Source organism: Aricia agestis, chromosome 15 (assembly GCF_905147365.1).
Source record: "Aricia agestis chromosome 15, ilAriAges1.1, whole genome shotgun sequence".
NCBI lineage: Eukaryota > Metazoa > Arthropoda > Insecta > Lepidoptera > Lycaenidae > Aricia > Aricia agestis.
The window spans coordinates 7,027,250-7,045,065 of NC_056420.1; the positions used below are offsets into that span (position 1 = coordinate 7,027,250).

Consider the following 17,816-nt stretch of genomic DNA (forward strand, 5'->3'; position numbering starts at 1 on the left):
TAGATTCAAAGAAATTTTTAAGCGCACACAAGCGAATTAAATCAACATTTTATCATTTATAAATACTTTGTGTTATTCTCTTGCTACATGCCATTTTTGGCGATGAAAAAATCGCCTGGTATTTACAAAAAAAGTTTCATTACATTTACAGTTCTCTTAAGAAGCCTACCGACAGTATCACTGATCATCAAATGAATTCTTAAGAAGGGGATTTTTCGAGATGTATTTTAAAAGCTACTAACTGTTCACAGTTGTATTACCTCGGAGTTTCTATGATAGTGATCTTTATATCGTCAAAATAAGCTCCTGTTAAGCCCGGCCGCACATTTTCCGAATTTTGATCAGAAACAGTTGAATTTCGCCGGACCGCCACCCCGCACACTATCCGAAATATCCTTCCGGCGAGTTCGAGCTCACTCGGCTCAGTACAAAATGTAAGAGACAGCGCGGACGTTCAACTGTTTTGTATCAGAAATTTCGGACAATGTGCGGCCGGGCTAAAGGTAAAAAAATCTGTAAACGAACTGTAGACAAGGTCAAACTCATCACTCAACGCGTTGATGTGATCGCCACCGGGTTACGAAGAATTAAGAAGCATACGCACTGTAAGGCCGGTATAAAATATAGTCAGTACTTAAGATGCGACCCGGTCTCAATACGCGGTTCGGCTCTGTGATTGGTCCAAATTTTGACAGCCAACCAATCACAGAGCCTGAACCGTGTCTTGAGACCGAGATGCATCTTAAGTACTGACTATTTATACCGGCCTAAGTATCTCACATATACGATACTGTTTTTTAGAATGTGTTTATGAAATAAAAAATTGTAGAATGTGGTATGTTAAGGTATACAAGGTGTAACAATATACTTTAGGGTGTGTACGTGTTCCTTGAAGAGATTTCACTGTGAAAGCGGCAGCGTTGCAAGATAAATTTTCTCACTTTTGTATGGGGAAACGTGTGACGCTGGGGCGCGTGCACTGTATACAAAAGTGAAAAAAAAATTGTTCTATCAGCGCTGCTACTTTCACAGTGCTCTCCACACTACGGTACGCTCCCCAAATGTTGAGCACTAATGCCTGTTTACACCAACGGTCTCCTAAGTCCTAAGTCCTAACGCTAAGTGTTCCCTAGCGATCTTTGCGGGTCAAATATCTCTTAAAACAAACACATTTGAAAAAAAGTAATGTTTTACAAAAGTTCTTACGCCCTAAGGACGGACGTGACACACAAAAATTCGTGAAATCTTGAAGGATATGTACCCTTAATGGCCGCTAGGGAACCACTTAGCGTTAGGAGGCGGTTGGTGAAAACAGGCATTACTACATTAGACTATTATATTTTTGTCCTTGAGCTAAAATAAATCTTCATTGAGTACCTATACTATATTGTGTACGCACCTTAATTATCGAATCGTCTCAAACTTTGGGAAGCTATTAATCTTCACGTTATCGACTTGAGCGCCATCCTTCACGCTACTTATGAAAATAAAATAAAGATTCCTAATTACACGACAATCGAAAACTAATTCATCAAATGCATTGTTTTTTTAACAACGTAAAATATGATTTTATATTCTGCAACTGAGATAATATCAGAATATTATAAGAAAATGATGTTATACATTAGAGCAAAACTGAGGGGAGGCAAGGGAACGCACATTTTTAGGGTTCCGTAGCCAAATGGCAAAAAACGGAACCCTTACAGATTCGTCAGGTCTGTCTGTCTGTCCGTCCTTATGCCACTTTTCTCCGAAACTATAAGAGCTGCACTATTAAAACTTGGTAAGTAGATGTATGTAGTCTGTGAACCGCATTAAGATTTTGATACAAAAATGGAAAAATTATAAGAAATTTTAGGAGTAAAAATTTATAACAACTGAAACAAAAAAAAAAACATCTAACCTATGCGTGTAGGGTATCTATATTTAGGTCTTCAAAAATCATATTGAGGTTCCTAATATCATTTTTTTCTAACCTGAATTGTTTGCGAGAGAGACTCTTCCAAAGTGGAAGGAACCTTATTGATCTTGCGGAAAGGGTTCCGCAAGATCAATAAGGTTCCTTCCACTTCCACTTCCACCATGAAGGGTCATGGGCGAGTCCAACTCGAAGTTGTAAAAGCATTATATATTATATTTTATAATATTATGTACTATGATATTCTACTACTTAGTTACATAGCATAATATTAGTAGTGTCTTTCCTATAAGTACCTAACTACGCCAAAATCACATATTACGTATTTCAAACAAAAATACAAATTCTATAAAGATAAGTAAATCAATTGTGAATCTTAACATTTTGAACAAATTAAATGTCCGTTAATGCACTTTTAATCAAAAATTATACCATAAATTCAAATTTTAACTCATTATTTTAGCCGGAAACCCATTTTGGTACATTTTATTAATGCAATAAGAGATATGAAATGTTTATTGTTATAATGTGAACCCTCTTAAGCTTTAGATAAAATATGTTTTACCAAATTATTTCTGTAACAAAAAGCATCGGATTACACTAATGGTACCTAATTCATTCGATTTACTGTGATAATTGGTAAGTTATTGTTTTAGATAATTTGATGACATTTTCGGAAAGATATGGAAGCTTTATTCATAACTCATAAGTCATAAGCCACCTTAAGAGCTCACCTGACTCTAAAAATCCATCATCGTCCTTCTCTCTTCACACTCACGCCCGTCTTTCGTATGCCAGGTGAAAAAGGACGGCGCGGAATCATCGCCGAGTTAGTTTTACTTGAATAAAAGACGAACTATAATGATTATGAAAAAAGAGTTTTGAGCAAATTTAGGTTTTATCAATACCTTTTTAGATATTAAAAAATATTAAAGAAAAGACAGCAAACTTCGAAGATCCAAGCAAAAATGTGTCTAAAACAAGGTTTTTTGTAAAAAAGAAACTATCGAGCATTTTTTGAGTAATCGTGTTTTCGTCTTGAGCATTTAATCTTTATGAACTGAAGTTACTTGTGTCAAAAAATCAGTTTTCTAGACCTTACAGATTTTGAGATCTAGGTTAATGTATGTAATAAAGTTAGGGTCATATGGGCTCTTAAAAGAAAACTACACGAATTATAATAATCGATTTGATTGAAATCTATTTTAGGAAGTTCTAAATATTATGACTATACTAAAGTGATTAAGAACTTCGCAGTATATTTTCGCATAATAGCTTGACTTGAATTAAATTGTGCTAAATATTACCTATTTTGCAAAATTCCGCAGTAACTACAACCCTAATTACATACAAGCGCCAATCATTTAATAGACACTTAAGCCATTTAATTAAAGGTATTCAACCATTTTCTTTTTTAATATAAATAGGTAAATTTCATAAAAAATACAGATTGCCAGTAGCAGACTTTGAAAACCTTTACTTTACTTCTACAATAACAGATGGCATGTGAGGTATCATTAGATTCGTCTTCGTTGCGAATCTGACAGGGGGTACATGATTTCCTGAAAATGCCATAGGGGCGGAAATTGCACAGGAAAAGCCGATCTTCAAAACTAGTAATCCTATTTTGCTTGTGTTTTGATAATTCGGTTCTTTTAACTTAAAAATTGACAGGAAATAAAATAGGAGTAGTAAATTTTGTCTGTCTGTGAGCCGCCATATATTATGTTAATATGTTTGGTCTGGTCATACCTATGTTCCGAGAAAGAACATAGGTTAGTTTTATACAGTCGTTACGGGCAAAATTAAGTTTGCAAAATTATATTTGTCTGAATGCTTGAAATTTCTCACTTCGTGGAAATCCTTTAAGATGATTCCAAAATGTCTGGAGTGGCTCAAAGAATTCTTGAATAAATCAACGATGTCCTTACCAAAACCGTGTAGTGTACTTAGGACTTAGAATTCACACTTTAAAAGAATTTCAAGTATTCGTCTCGAATCGAAAATAAAAAAATATGTATTGTGTTAAATGTTTGAATTTTTCGTTCGTGAAAAGTTTTGCGCGAACCGGAATTTAGACCTGCATTTATTTCCTTTATTTGAAATATATTTAATAATTAATATCGACTACCTAACAGTTATTGATAAGTTAAATTATTATGTTACCTATTGGCTATGAGTTATGACACCATATAGGTTGTATTTTAAGTTTTAAGATGGTAAGTTACTAAGTCTTTACAAAAGCAATACTACAGGTTAAAATAGTCAAAGCATCGATAAAATATGCATTGTATGTTTAACTACTAATATTTTTCATTGTAATAATTTTATCACATAACGGCACCAAGCTAGAAACCATTAAAATAAATACAATTTTGATTTAACTGTATATCAATGTCCGAAAACATAAGAGTTTTGATATTTATGATGTTTTCAAATGTTAAAAGAGTAATTAATAAAATAATTTAGCAATAAAAGTAAGCCTACCGAAGTTTACAGTTAGTCGAATCAAAATAGTAAAAGATGATTGTGAATCATCTACCGGATACAACATGTATTTGATAGGAGAAAGAAAATGTATGTAGCAAGTATAGGTATGATAGCAAAACCAGACCTTAAATCTGTCTGTCTGTGTAATCTGTGGTTGGCACCTATTATTGTTTTAATAGGTGCCAACCACAGATTATAGAAGTAAGGTGCCAACTGAAACCAATTTGCCTATAGCCCTTAGGGTCCCCGCAGACTTACAATTTCAAGTTGACCGACTAAATCGTATAGTATGACTGTTAGCTATGTCGGCTTATGAGAGCTCGCACTAGGGAATGCAATCTTGATCTTGCAAGATCAAGATTCCACCAAGATCTTGTCAAGTGCTTTTTCAAGATTCAATCTTGAAAGCCATCAATCCTGAATTTCGAAATCCTGTTCGCGATCTTGAAAAAATTGTCCAAGATTGTAACAAGATTTCGAGATTTTCAATCGTGTGCGTTACTGCATATAATTGCATAGGTTCTATTTCTACGGACTAAAAAGTGCGTCACGGATAGTCTGTATCTACATATAACTTGTCAGATTTTTATGTTTCAAAAAATTTGAATTTGTAAAAACTGAGTTTGTAATGTTTAGTTCATATAACAATACCCAATTTTCTCAAAAACAAATTCTTTGAAACTTTACATAATATATTACTTATTAAAATACTGGTTACTATCAATTTCTTACGCCGGTTCTTCTCGGCGGGGTAGTTCCCGAACCGGTGGTAGGCCACATGTAGACTCGACGTTCTAAAAGTGTTAACTTAGTTAACTTATTTAGAAATAAATATTTTCATTTCATTTGCAGCAAAAAAACGCATTTTTTTTCAATTATTCAGCTCAATCTCGAAAATCCCGAAAATCTTGATTCGCGACCAAGATCTCGACCCGAATCTCAACAAGATCTCGAACTGCCCAATCTTGATTCAGAAAAAAGACGCCAAGATCTTGAGTAGTCAATCTTGGTCCAAGATTGCATTCCCTAGCTGGCACATTGCCTCCAACTAAATTGTACAACTTTTAGTTAGATGCAATGTGCGAGCTCTCATAAGCCGCCATAGCTAACAGTATACTATACGATTTAGTCGGCCAACTTGAAATTGTAAGTCTGCGGTCGCTCTTATGGCCGGCTTACATTATTCCAATCCAGTGATCCAATCCACCGTTGGATTCTACTGGAATAACGTAAACGGGCTCAGCGGGACTAAAATGGTCACATTGCAATTCTTCAAAATGAATTCAGCAAATGAATTGTCAAAACTGTCAAACTGACAAATGTCAAATTAGTACGAATTACTAAAGTGCGACAAGGCTCTATATGAACTTGGGCGGGGGCGCTGCTGGTGAAAGAGTACTGTCGAAAATGACGTTTTTGTATGATATCAGCGTTAGTTCCTTTTTTCGCCACGTTCATTTAAAGCCCTGTCGAGCTGTACACATGAATTGCAAGAAGACTTGCATTTTGCGATTTTTAAAATGTAAGTATCATATTATTTTAATTCATAATATGATTCTCCAAAGCCACCATTTTAGCCCCGGCCCCGCTGGAATGCATTAAAATTCAGTGAATTCCAGTACCCGTTTACATCATTCCAGTAGCAACCAGCTCTGGATTGGATAACTGGGTGATATTTAGCAAAATTTATAAGGGCGCGTTTCCACCAAAAATGTGTTGCGAGGAATGTGTTTTTGAGAACCAATAGAATCGCTTCATTGACATGAGCTTGCCATGGCATCGCTCATCGCGGCGATGCTATTGGATCTTAAAAACACATTCCTCGCAACACATATCTGGTGGAAACGCAGCCTTACGGCTCCGGCTTTGATGTTGGATAAACGAGCGCTGTCATTGACCAGCGCACATTTGTTTGACAGTGTATGAGCGATGGCCGCGCATAACAATTCGCCTCAATTGTGTTGATTGGGGTTCCGTAGGATTATCCGATTAATGGAAGAATTACCTTTTCGTTTAATCTTGTTGTTCTTTTTTAATTCAAATTTAATTTAATTTAATATTAAAAACAATATCGTTGTTGTCTCAACTGGTAAATAGAAAGCGGGCACGCTTTAAAATAAATGTTAATTTTCGAACTTTGTAAATAAAACTTTGATTATAAAATGATTTAAAAAAACTTTGAACTTTGATAGGCTATAACATAATCTAAGCGCACTGCAGTGCGTAGGCAGAGTTCCAGCATAATATTATATCAGCTTTCTCTCACTGAGCAAGACTTATTGATGAAAGATGATCTTTTTTATTTTGTAAACCTATACGGAACCTTATATGATTCCGGGATATTATAAGATCAATCATTATTGCTAAACAGTTCTTAAACAACTGGCTTACTGTCACAAACTTTATATTGTGGTTAGGGATAGTATTTGTAACTTCGCAAAAGAGAATTCTATTGAACATACTGATAAACATTAGTCTATGAATACCCTAGTGAGAACGTCGATTTCGGACTCTATATAAAATGTGCCATTTTATCAAAATCCTCCAAATGGTTTAAGAACATATTAATTCGATGCAACAAAATTAAGAAACGTTTCTTCTTTATGGCATACTAGCGGTACCCCGCGGTGTTACCAGAGGTTTATTAGGGAAAATAAATTGAGATATTTTCCCGCTGTAAAAAGTAGCCTACGCTCCAGGGTATCAACTAACTCCATACCAAATTTTACTAAAAATTGGTCCATCCGTGTAGACTGTTATAGACGTGAAGAAGTAACAAACATACTTACTTTCGCTTTTATAATATTACTGTGAAAGTTTTAGCAAGGATCCCTAATCTTTTCTAGCAATAAATATAGCCTATATTACTCAGAGTGAATGAAGCAGAGTGGTGGAAGAAGTTTTCAAATCGGCACATTAGTTTTTGAGTTTATTCATTAATCATTACAAACATACAAAAATACAAATCTTTCCTCTTTATAATAGTAGTGTTGATGTGTATGTGTGAGATGTGTATTGTGTAGGTACGTTGACAGTTGACCACTGTCGTAGTTCAAACATCGTAGTGTAGAGTTTGCTACGAATCTCAATGCGTAGCTCTGAGTTTACAGCCTTCATATAGCTTAGAAGTGATTATAATTTATCTAGTTCTTTGGACTGTAACCGTATTTGTTAAAGGTTAAACCAATTTACCAAAAAACAAACATTTTCCTCTTGATTTCCGCGATTAACCTCCATTTTGCACAAAAAATTGCACTTTTATGGTAAAATATTAAAATAGTTTACAATACATAATTGCCTGTATCAGTTTAATTGCAATCGATTTCGTATCATCCAAAAATATGGTTTCGATTGGTGCGAAAACAATTATGAATTATTATTCAATCGATAACTGCATCGATGAGACTCCATTGTTAAGTGTAATAAATCGATAATACGCCTACGCGAAGATTTTCCCGATATTGAGAACCTAAATCATGCCCTAAACTTTTTCTAATCCCTTGTAAATCTCGGGCGAGTGAGGTCACTCGCGAATTCTCATCTCAGTCGTTCGCAGGATCATTTCCTATAAAAATGTGGTGAGACCACCTCTGGTCACAGTTTCGACCTGAGCGCGCTATCGGAAGGACATCATGAAGCCGGTGAGTCCTTGAAGATTTTAAGTGAAGTGTACAAAAAAAAGAAAAAAAGTGTTGTGCAAAAAAAAATCGTGAATAAATTCAAAAACGGACTTTGCAAGCCAGTTGCACGTACCAAGTGTTTTTGAGAGTTTGCATTCATGATAGTTTTATCGACTCTATATTTTCAAAGCTCTATGTTGAACTTAGAACTTAGATGTAACCGTATTTTAACCGCCTGAAAAAGTTTATTGTGTTAAGAAAACTCATACATAACTACTTAAATGTCGTTTTTTTTATTATTGGGAAAAATATTTGCTAAGATAACATTTTGAATATCTTAACTTAATAATAATTTGCAAAATGAACATTGATCATAAATCGTGTCATAATAACATAACAATTATAATTTGTATTTTACATTTAAAACATAACTTAAATTTTTAATTTTCATGTTAATTGTGTATGCGAATTAAATATTTAACAATAGGACATTTGAACATAATCCATAATAAACAATATAAAATGATTAGAACGGTGCAACATAATACATGAGATAACAGTAGATGAAATAAATATACGGTAGTAACTTCATAACTTCAGAATTACGAACAAAGGATCAATTATAAATTCAGATAAAAAAACTAAAAGAACAGAATTTAAATAGAAATTTTACAATATAAGGTTTGAAATCATCTCTTATTATCTCGAAATGAAAAAATAAATCTAAAATTTATTAAAAAAGCGTCGCTAAATTTAATTTAATTCTGTGCTAAGCATTTGTATAAAATTAAAAAGTCATTTAAAAATCATTAAGAATCTCTTCCGTTATATACGACCAAGATTTTGATCAAATCTCATCTTAATCTTAAATCAATGAATGCTTCGATTTATACGCACAAAATAAAATTAAAGGCCTAATAAAATAACTCTCCTTACAAAGTAGCAATTTTAAATAATGTATTTAAATTGATTTAATTCAAACTTTCATACAAAATAAAATATACGACACACAGTTTTAGGAAATATGATACATAATAAATGTAATGCAAAAATAAACTTTTGTTTATAACATTTACAGTGTAATATGGTAAAGTGAAGCAGCGATTAAAATTAACTGATATTATAGGCATGATCTGAAGTTTGATCAATGCTCAGTCATCTGATAACTAGACTCCTAACATAAATTTAACGTGGGAGAGCCATGCTTCGGCACGAATGGGCCGGCTCGACCGGATAAATACCACGTTCTCACAGAAAACCGGCGTGAAACAGCGCTTGCGCTGTGTTTCGCCGAGTGAGTGAGTTTACCGGAGGCCCAATCCCCTAACCCCTACCCTATTCCCTTCCCTACCCTCAACTATTCCCTTCCCTACCCTCCCCTATTACCCTATTCCCTCTTAAAAGGCCGGCAACGCACTTGCAGCTCTTTTGATGCTGCGAGTGTCCATGGGCGACGGAAGTTGCTTTCCATCAGGTGACCCGTTTGCTCGTTTGCCCCCCCTTATTTCATAAAAAAAAAATCCTAGTTAATTACATTATGATTTGGAACAGCGGATTTGATTGATTGATTAATAGGAACCAGATCCAAGTTTTAGATAGGATAAATTAGAGTTTTTTTAGTATTCATTTGATAACTGGGTGTTTTTTTTTTCAGCTATACATATTTATAGCGATCCTCGCTATCACACAGGCGAAGAGCGCGAAGAAATTTTACGAGGACTCCGAAGCTATAGACTCGGTACGCCACGAAAGGATCCAGGATGGCTTAGAGGTCTCTGAGAGCCGCTACCCTTACCCAACCCAAGTAGACCTCTCACAATCTGGTCACCCCATCTCATACACTGCATACTCCAGTTCCCCAGTGTTTGTATCATCGACACCCTCATACAGATCTACCACTTACGCACCTCCTTCTTACGCATCAACTTCCTTGGCACCAAGCCCCTCACCACAGGTATCATCAGCGTCTTACGTTCCATCTTTCTCCACAATTCAACCATCTCTTCCTCCAGTGACATCAACCCCGTACCCATCGAGCACCTACTATCCATTATACTCAGCTTCATCGGATTCGAGTACTTCAAGGCCAATAATTCCCGCAGCGCCAATTAACCAAAATTCATACACATCAGTACTTCAATACTCTCGTAAATCTCAAAATTCGAATGCTGATTGGAATTCTCAGTACGCGACCACGTACGCACCAGAAACCAAGAACCCATACGATAACATTGCCCCTAAGAACGCTTACAATACTCCCGATGATGACGACGACAGTGGGTACCAGAGCTCCAATAATGTTCCTTCTCAGCCGCAAAACAACTGGAACCAGCCTCAAAACCAGTGGAGCCAACCTCCATGGAATCAACCTCAAACACCTCCCCAGAATACATACAACCCACCTCCGCAAAATACATGGAACCAGCCAACCAACCAACAGCCTACAGCTGCACCACCTCAACCAACAACCAGCAGCCAGAATAATTGGAACCAGGGTGGACAAAACTCTTGGAACCAGGGTACCCAAGGCAGTTGGAACCAGGGCACGGAGAATAATTGGAATCAAGGGTCTCAAAACTGGAACACATGGCAACCACAACCTCAGCCACAGCCTCAGCCCCAGCCACAGCCTCAGCCCCAGCCACAACCCCAGCCTCAACCCCAACCTCAGCCACAGCCTAAACCTCAGCCTCAACCAAAACCACAACCTCAACCTCAACCTCAACCACAGCCACAGCCCCAGCCTCAGCCCCAACCACAGCCTCAACCCCAACCTTCGACAACTCAAACTCCAGTCATCAAAAACGACCAGTTCTACGGAGAAAACGGCAGCTATAAATACGAGTAAGTTGATTTTTAGAATACTGTATTTATTTGAAGATTATATTAATATTATAGTTAGCAAAAAAAAGCTTTAGGAGATCAAAATAATTGACAATTATTAAATTAGCAATCTCAAGTGTTTTATCTGACTCATCAGATAATTATAACAATTATTTGAGCAGCATATAAGGAAATAAGCCAAACTTATTTATTTAAATAAAATTAGGTTGTAACGGTTTTACTATTTCGAACAAAAAAATAAACTTTTTTTATTATGCTTACTTCCTTAAGAGAAAACAATAAAGAATATATTAGTGAGAATTAGCTAAGTTGTCATGACTTTGAAATCCTAAAACACGACTTAAAGTCTATTGCAGAATTAAAATAAACATTAAATAACGAATGAAAATGAGCAAAATAATTTTATTTCTGTTTCAAATTGCAGCTTCATGACTTTCAAGACTAGTAGCTACGACTTAAGATCAAAATTCAATTTTAACAAACAACCATTTAAAAACAATTAATTTAAATAACTAATTTACAGGTACGAACTCGGAGATGGCACCCACGTTTTTGAAGAAGGTTACATCCTAAACCCTAACACCGACAACGAAATCCTCGTCAAGAAGGGCTGGTACTCCTACGTTGGTGCTGATGGCAAGACCTACAAGACAACTTACTATGCTGATGATACTGGATACCATGCGTCTGGAGAGCACTTGCCTGTAGCACCTCCTGTACCTCCTGCGATTCAGGCGTAAGTAATCTCTTATGTCATAAAAAAGTCTTATAATCACCATGGACGTTCATCCTTCCTTCCCCCCATAGCGGATTTTATTTCCAATAATCGTAATAATAATCGTCCGATGAAAAGAATGTTGATAAAGTAGCCATTTAATCAATCAATTACACAAAAAACGTTTATGTTAATACATTCTCAAAAACAGAACATTTAATTGACAAATGTATAATTTGTTTATCGCCATCAAAATGAAGACAAAAGCTAATGATTTTAATTGCGAACCGTTTAAAATTAGTTTAAAATTTGCAAACAATACATAATACAAGATGAAAATCCCAAGTCACTTGAAGTTCATACACCTGCGAATAGGTGTCAAATGTCAATGACAGGAAATTAGATTTTAGTGCTAAACTGCTAAATAGTAAATTTATAAATATAATTTTATTATTTTTATTTTTTCAAACGTCTGCCCAAATTCAGATGTCTAATTTACTTTATCAATATTCCGTTAAGATTAAAATTAGAATAAAAAAAGATTAAGATTTGAACCAAAGGAATTTGCAAATCTGCGACATAGAAAACAACAACTGTCATAAAAATTGGACTATCACTTAGGAAATAAAAATTCATTATGCCATTAAAGTAGCTGTAGGTTGATAGAACCGTTTTTATGACCTGCGACCAATTTCTGATGTTGATTTTTATTTCTGTTTTTGGTCAATTCAAATCTTGTTCCTTTATTGATACCAGCATAACAACAATAGCTAGTTAAATTTGAGTTGAGTCACTATTCAAATAAAATTTAGTAATTCTATTTTTTTAACGACAATGCAAGTGGCATTGTCGTTAAAAATAAATAATAAAATATAACTAACTTGTGTATGAAGAAAGAAAAGAAATGTATTCAATAGTCACGTGAATAAACTTACGAGATATAAAATGTATGCGATTTATTGATTAATTTAATAAATTAATGATTCATATTCATTCAGTTTTACTAATGCGAAATTAATAGGATTTATTGTCTCCGTTGACAGAACATGAGATTAAAGATAATAAGAAATCGCACTCTTCTAATTTAAGGCTCGTTCGTTTTAAAATTATGAGCACGAATAAAATAAATGAATGAACCAATGATTTAAGAAAAAACAAAATAAAACAAATGATAATGTTATTGGTGAAAGAACATGAGATTGAAAAAGATAAACAAAGACTTCCTTTTCATCATTTGTTAAAAATTATAGTCTTATAAACTTTTATTGTTTTATAATCGTTAATAATTTATTTAATCTATTTAAAGGCGGCTAATGCAAAAAATGTTTTATCTTATTTATGCAAATTACGTATCTTCGTAAAAACTATTAAAGATCTTTACTTAAGAGTTTTTTCGTAAGTTTGTAAAAATATACTAACATGATTGTCATTGCAGGTCGATCGAACAAAACGCTGCCGCTGAGGCTGAACGAGAAAAGCAAGAGCAGCAACAACAGCAGCAGCAGCAACAGCAACAGCAGTGGCAGCAACAGCAGCAGCAACAGCAGTGGCAACATCAACAGCAAGGCCAACAGCAGCAAGGCCAGCAGCAGCAACAGGGCCAGCAGCAGCAACAAGGGCAGCAGCAGACACAATGGCAACAACAACAACAATGGCAACAGCAGCAACAACAACAGCAGCAACAACAACAACAGCAACAACAATGGCAGCAGCAACAGCAACAACAAAACTGGCAGGAACAACCTAAGCCGATACCTCAACCAACTAAGCCACAGCCAACCAACCCCCAACAGCAGTTCACCTATCCCACTCAACAGTACTATCCCCAGACATATCCTACCCAGTCAGGATCTAGTGGATACGGTAAATAGTAAATAATTAGGATAACTGAAATAGGGATAAAAGTACTGGGGATAGTTAAACTTATTTATATTACAGATTGTGCCTTAATTTGATCGCTCAGTGTAATTTTTACAATTAATACAGTCAATAAGAACTAGTGCCATTTCGTACAAATTAGTGTCTACCTTAAAGAGACAAACATCCCTAGTAATGAAGCATTTATATCAGTAATCTTGTTCACGAAATGTTTTGTGAACTTGATGGCTGTTAGTGTATTTCAGTATTTCAAAACAATGGGGTTGGAATATTGAAATTCTCCTAGTTTTACCCAAACTAGCGAGAACTGTCCATAGTATGTATTATTACAATAAGTAACCCAAATACGAGTGATATGTGATGTATATGTAATTATAATTTTATACAAATTATGATTTTTTTTACTTCTATTCCCTCCACCGTCCTACGTGCTTAAATATGGCACATCGTAATTTTAAAGTTTTGATGAACAACTCTTATAATCTTTAAAATCTATATAGTACAAACATCTTCCCAATTATAGTCCCTAACATTTTTTGTTTGGCTACGGATTTTTTTTGTATGAAATTATAATGTATGAAATCTTGCTGAATACTTTTATTTATAAGATATTCTGATCAGACATTTAAATTGAGTCATATATCTGACGATGGATAAGGGTAAATAAGGTTAAGGTAAAGACAGCATGTTGGATTTTATTCGTTTCTTTCACTAAAAGCTGATTAAGACAATTTAGATAAACCAAAAAATACAGTTGCTCGTGAACTACTAAATATGGAACCACGTCTTCGCGTCGCCAAATTAATTTTACCAAAAATCCTGCGAAATTTATTAGCCAACCTAACGGATTCCAGATAAGTGACCGCATTTAATTTCGAATTAAAATAATTTATAGCATTTACAGTTAGTTCGGACGACAAATTTTGGCTTGGAACCTCAACTCTGCCAAAACCTGCGGGGCGACATCGTCAGCTATTAAATTTAAAATTTATTAATAAGCGAATTCCGATTCCTCTGAATAATAAAATGTAGGTAAGATTATCCAGTTTTATTTTGGAATACCAAAACATTTCAAGATTAAAGACAAAATGGCTAAAAATAGAATATTGACTTAATTTTCTTGTCATGCTGAACGCATTGTTAAAAAAAGGGTTATTAAGCGAGCTGGTAACCCATACTTGAATTGCATCGAGTTAAAAAAAATACATAAGTTACACAAAAAAATTCTCCAAATAACAAATTCTTTTGAATGTCCATACAATATTCATAACTTCGGCTTATCCAAATTGATCGTCCTAATGTCCAAATAATTGCAAATGAACTCTCAGCGGGTGTGACTTTTTTACAAAGTAATTTCGCCCGTTGCATAAATTTTAGTGAATAAACGATTGCAAAATTGGCTTTCCAAAGTTCATTGGCAGGGATAGGAACCAATATTACGTAGTTCCTTTTATTTTTAAACCGGAATCTAAGCCCGTGCCTTAAATGCTCGCCAGGTTTTTTCCCGATACCGATCTTTCTCTAAAAATGACAGTTCTTATTGATGATTGCAGCGTACACGCCTGGGTTTTTGGAGCTTAGATTTATTTCTGTTTGGCAAATAAGAAAAAGTGCGAAGTTGTAGGGAGCTTTCTTGGAAGCGTTTGGAAGATTTGTTTGTTTATCGGAAATTATCAGTTAAAAAATTCAATCCGTTAATCCTGATAGCAGCTCAATGGTTATTTAGAAAAGAGTAATGTGGCTCTTTTTATCTGTATAAAGGAACATAATAGACATTAAAAAAACTTTATGAAATTTACTTCTAAATACCAAGTTAATTTTGTAAGTATTTTGTAATAAAATTAATTCATACTTAATTAAAAAGTTCCTAATAGTAAAAGTTAATCGTACGCACAACTCGGGGGCAACAAATCTCGGATTCGGATTTGAACTCGTTAAACCGCGTCCTTGGAAAAAACATAAAAAACATGTTTTTGCGTTCAACGACATTGGCCCTAACGAACCTTGCATCATTTTTCTTTTTACAAACGTCGGATGTGAATACAGGATATACAGAAACGACTTCCAAATCAAATGTTATAAATTATATGCGATTATTTTTTTACCCGGACCCAGGGATTTGTGGTCATTAAAATGAAATACGCATCTACATTCTAAGATGCATGCAAAATTCATGTTCTTTTTTATTATTTCATCTCAGAATAAAAGCCCTAAGGACGAAGATGACTTCTACAAGACGTTTCTTGTCATATAACTTCCTTCGCAGAAGTTTCAAATAAACCACAACTAATAATAACTCCAACCAATCTAATATTGTGTATTTTAGTTTGTGATAGACTTAAGTACTCTAGTGTAATGTGCCGTATAATAAAATAATAGTAGAAATAGGTCAGCGTATAAGAACACATCATAACATTTATTATGTTCGGTAAACGGATGAGACAAATTTTTATATCAGTTATGGCAAACTAGAGCAAACTTCTTAACACAAAAGTTCTTGAAACTATTACAAATTTGGAAACATTCTCCAAGGAAATTGTCTTACTCTTGTTCGATTTCCTCTAACGTTCGTTAAAATTGATAGTCTCGTCGTAGCCAAGTGCAGTAAGAGAAAATAAGATTTTAATTGGATGATTTTCACGAGTGCCTGACCAGCATCGCGTGCATATAAATACGAGCGGGATTAATTTTCATTATTAGTCATTTTCTTCATGTGCAAGTAGTGTTACGTGTGATATGAAACATAGCTTCAAAATGAAGCCGGTGAGAGTGATGTGTTTTTTTGGATTTTCTATTACACCAGTAAGTTCGTTTATAACAATTCGTAAATTGTTCCAGATATGGATTATAGCCATTTTAAGTTTGGCAACAAATGTCCAATGTCAGAAGTTCCAACAGGAACAGTATCCGTTCCCACCACATTTCCAAACGCCCAATACACCGATTTTTTCCTCCGATAGTACGATATACCTGCCTCCAGAATCATCTACCCCTATGCCATATTTTTCTGCGAATAATATGAATAAATATCCAGTTAAATATTTACCTCCGACGGCTGTAAAGGCTCCCTCTATATACCCAACTCCCTTTCCCTCTGTATCATCTTCTGCACGCCCCAATTTCGAGGAAGAAATGAAGAACTTTAGGGAAATATCAAAACTTCGTCCTGCGGTACACCAGGCGCCACAAAATGATAAAATCGTCAATAACACCAATAACAATATCGGTCAACAAGCAGAAAGGAGGGAGATGAAAACTATTCACAGAATGCCAAACTTTCAAGAGAAAATGGACAATATGAAACATTTTGAGAATATGGAACAAAAAAAGCCCCATATTCCGGCTACGTTAATACAAACACAGAACACACTTAACCAAAACCCGGCATCACGAAGAATGATAGTGACCAGTGAAATCCAAAATGAAAACGCTATGGACCAAATAAAGGCTGCATCGTACGCTAACGCTCAATATATTCAAGCGCCTGGAGTTATTATCGCATCAACTGAACCGGCAATCCCCATATTGCGTTTATCTAATGAGATGGATTTAGACGGAAGTTTTAGTTACGAGTAAGTACTGCCAACAGAAAACCTCGCATGAGGGCGTTATTACAATAACGCATTTATTTTCCCTCAGCCTTTTATATCTTTGTATGAGTTTCTTTTCAAAAATATATAACATGGAATAAGAGATGGGTCTATTGAGAGAATATTAAATTATAATATTGTTAAAATAAATTAAAATATACAACAGGTTTTAAATTTCATTTAAATTTCACGAAACCTTTTAACTTAATTTACATAATTGCAACTGCTAGTATTCATAATGAATTTTACAACAAAATTATGTTCGGTTATTATTGTTTTGTGTATTTTTACTTGCAGCCAATGAACGATCAAGTATTTTCGTATTTGTGCCTTGCCAGTTTCCACTCAATTCATGATTACTTAGCTGTAACACGATCTTATTTTAATACTTGAAAGTAGCTTTGGTTACAAAGAATACTTAATTATGAAACTAAAATATGTTTCAAAACCAAACCTAAAGCTCACACTTTGTAAGAGTGTAAAGTAATTGTAAAATTACACAATGTTTTGTACTAGGCCCTGATTCACGATCCGTAATAATTTCTACTCGGATTTGGAAATTTCACCGACAAATTTTCAAAAAACGCTCGGCGCGGTAAGCATTGGTCCAATGATTGCGAATAAAGTTTCCGAATTCGAGTCAAACGGTAATCGTGCAAAAATTGTTTAACAGATAAGAAAAAAACATTGTGCAAAAATTAAATAGTCCACAGTGATAATACATTAAACTTTTATCAAGAACTTAATTACATAAAATTATT

The 17,816-nt window shown here is 34.7% G+C and overlaps 1 protein-coding gene across 1 annotated transcript in view; it reads right to left on the reverse strand.

Moving 5' to 3' along the window:
- LOC121734039 (serine/arginine repetitive matrix protein 1) overlaps window positions 1–17,816 on the reverse strand; it is a 225,029-nt gene that overhangs the window by 176,306 nt on the left and 30,907 nt on the right. The gene's annotated exons all lie outside the window — the stretch shown is intronic.